We start from the raw sequence: 2,779 nt of genomic DNA on the forward strand, positions 1-2,779 counted from the left end.
TGCAAAAAGTGCATTCTTTTGATCAAAAATTCAGTAAAAACCAGAGAAATATTATGTAAAAATTTGAGTTTGTCTTGTTTTAATACTTTAAAATGAATTTATTCCAGATTTTTTTTTTTGCAGCCATTACTCTAGTCTTCAGTGTCACATGATCCTTCAGAAATCATTCTAATATGCTGATCTTGTGGAAACCTTTTTTTTTTTTAATCAGGATTGATAAATAAGAAGTTAACAGCATTTATTCAAAAAATACAAAATTGTATAACATGTGTAAAATGCCTTGAATAAAATGATTTTTCTTCTTGTAAAAAGTCTTTTATGACCCCATGCTTTGATGCTGTCACATGCCATAAAATACTGTTGACAGATTTTAAGATTGTTTTTAACACTGGAATAAATAATAATAATCTGATAGTATTTTTTTTCTTCCAGACACTAGTTGCTGGTCATCTCTGACGCTTCCCCCAGCTCAATTCCTGTACCCGAGCTGGACATTCCATCGATACCATGCCTATCACATACAAACAGGTAAAATTATTCAAATTCAGAAATAATGAAGTTCAGCCAAGTGGCTTCAGTTCATCATTCATAATAATTGTCTTTGTTTTACAGAAGGGTTCTGTGAATGAGCAAGAGAGGAACTTCCAGAGTCCAGCCCCACAAACACTTCTGGTTTTTTTGGTGGAGGTGATAATGAAGGAGCTTCTTCTCTGACCTTTTCCCACTATCCCAGTAGAGGAGCTAAAAGACTAAACCTTGCATCAGAGTTGGTTTATGCTTTTTTTATAGTAGTTTTTATGTTGTGGTGTTTCCAGCTTTAGTTTTTTTGTGTGTGTGTTGATGCGTGTGTATTTAAAGAGGTCTATTACACACTTTCACTCCAGGTATTTGCATTTGTCATCATTTATTAGCATTCATTTGCGTACAGATCTTTCAAAGTAACTCTCAGTGATGTTATGGAGGGGCGATGTTGAGCATTTGTGATACAAGCCCAATGGCCCATAAATCATTACAGTAGTTTGTTTCCTAAAGAACATGACTAGATCGTCAAAGCCATTATTGTTTACTCACCTTTGAGTGAGCAATGCAATAATAAATTCAGTAAAACAGAAATATGTAAAATTTGAGTTTGTCTTGTTTAATACTTTAAAATGAATTTATTTCAGATTTTTTTGCAGCCATTTACTCTAGTCTTCAGTGTCCTGATCCTTCAGAAATCATTATTCTGGTCGTGGAAACCTTTTTTTTAATCAGGATTGATAAATAGAAAGTTAAAAGCATTTATTCAAAAAATACAAAAGTGTATAGCATTGTAAATGCCTTGAATAAAATGATTTTCTTCTTGTAAAAAGTCTTTCTGATATACTTTGATGTGTCACATGCCATAAATACTGTTGACAGATTTTAAGATTGTTTTTAACCTGGAATAAATAATAATAATCTGATAATATTTTTTTTCTTCAGACACTAGTTGCTGTGTGTCATCTCTGGCCTTCCCAGCTCAATTCTGTACCCCGAGCTGGACATTCCATCATTACCATGCCTATCACATACAAACAGGTAAAATTATTCAAATTCAAATAATGAAGTTCAGCAAGTGGCTTCAGTTCATTATTTATAATACTTGTCTTTGTTTTACAGGGTTCTGTGAATGAGCAAGAGGAACTTCCAGAGTCAGCCCCACAAACACTTCTGGTTTTTGGTGGAGGTGATAACGAAGGGAGCTTCTTCTCTGACCTTTTCACTATCCCAGTAGAGGAGCTAAAAGACTAAACCTTGCATCAGGATTTGGTTTTACATGCTTTTTTTTTTTTTTTAATATTAGTTTTATGTTGTGGTGTTTCAGCTTTAGTTTTTTTTGTGTGTGTGTTGATGCTTGTGTATTTAAAGAGGTCTATTACACTTTCACTCAGGTATTTGCATTGTCATCATTTATTAGCATTCATTTGCGTACAGATCTTTCAAAGTAACTCCCCAGTGATGTTATGGAGGACGTTGAGCATTTGTGATACAAGCCCACATTGTAAATTACGAAAGCAGATTTGTTTCTAAAGAACATGATTAGATCACAAAACCATTGTTTACTTCCACCTTTGAGTGGTTTCCAAACCCATTCTGTTCCTATGTACAACAGCAAAGGACAAATAGTTAAAGTCTCTCTACACAGCACCGTTTTTTTTTAAACAACAGTCCATGGGTGCATGACTGCAAATTCAAGAAAGTCCGATGTTTTGTGTGCTATATGCAGTGGTTCTCAACACATTCGGAGGACCCCAACACTGCACTTTTTTGCATGTCTCCTTGCTCTGCCACACCATTCCAAGTCTGTGAGTCTCTACTAGCAGGTGACAGAATCAGGGTGTTGATTGGGAGACCATGCAAAATGTGCCGTGAGGGGGTCTCCAGGGAATGTGGTTGAGAACCACTGCTATATTGCAGGTCTTTCTAAAGCAATAAAATAGTTTTTGTGACAGCCCTATAATCTCGCATCATAAGCTTTTTTTAGTTTAAATCAGATGTTTTTTGTTACCATCGATTACACCAAATCCTGAATTTTTTTTTTTGTTTGTATACCTATAGAACCGGCGGTTGTCCAACTCAATTCCTGGAGGGCCAGATCCCCTGCAGAGGTTTTCGTGCCACGCCTGCTCAACCACATCATCCCAGTGAATCACGACCCACCTGACCCTAGCATGTCATTTTTGTTTCTCGCCCAGAAAGCTTTTGTATGGCTTCAGAAAACCTATGTAGTTGCACAATTGCTTTTAGTTTCTTTGAA

At 35.8% G+C, this 2,779-nt stretch overlaps 1 long non-coding RNA gene across 1 annotated transcript; it reads left to right on the forward strand.

The window, feature by feature from the left end:
- The first annotated feature begins 1,495 nt into the window (after positions 1 to 1,495).
- Positions 1,496 to 1,908, forward strand: LOC122137850. The gene is made up of 2 exons (XR_006155092.1): positions 1,496 to 1,560; positions 1,642 to 1,908. It is a non-coding gene; the product is annotated as an uncharacterized LOC122137850 (long non-coding RNA).
- The last annotated feature ends 871 nt before the right edge of the window (positions 1,909 to 2,779 follow it).

The sequence above is a fragment of the Cyprinus carpio genome, chromosome B7 (assembly GCF_018340385.1).
Source record: "Cyprinus carpio isolate SPL01 chromosome B7, ASM1834038v1, whole genome shotgun sequence".
Taxonomy (NCBI): Eukaryota; Metazoa; Chordata; class Actinopteri; order Cypriniformes; family Cyprinidae; genus Cyprinus; species Cyprinus carpio.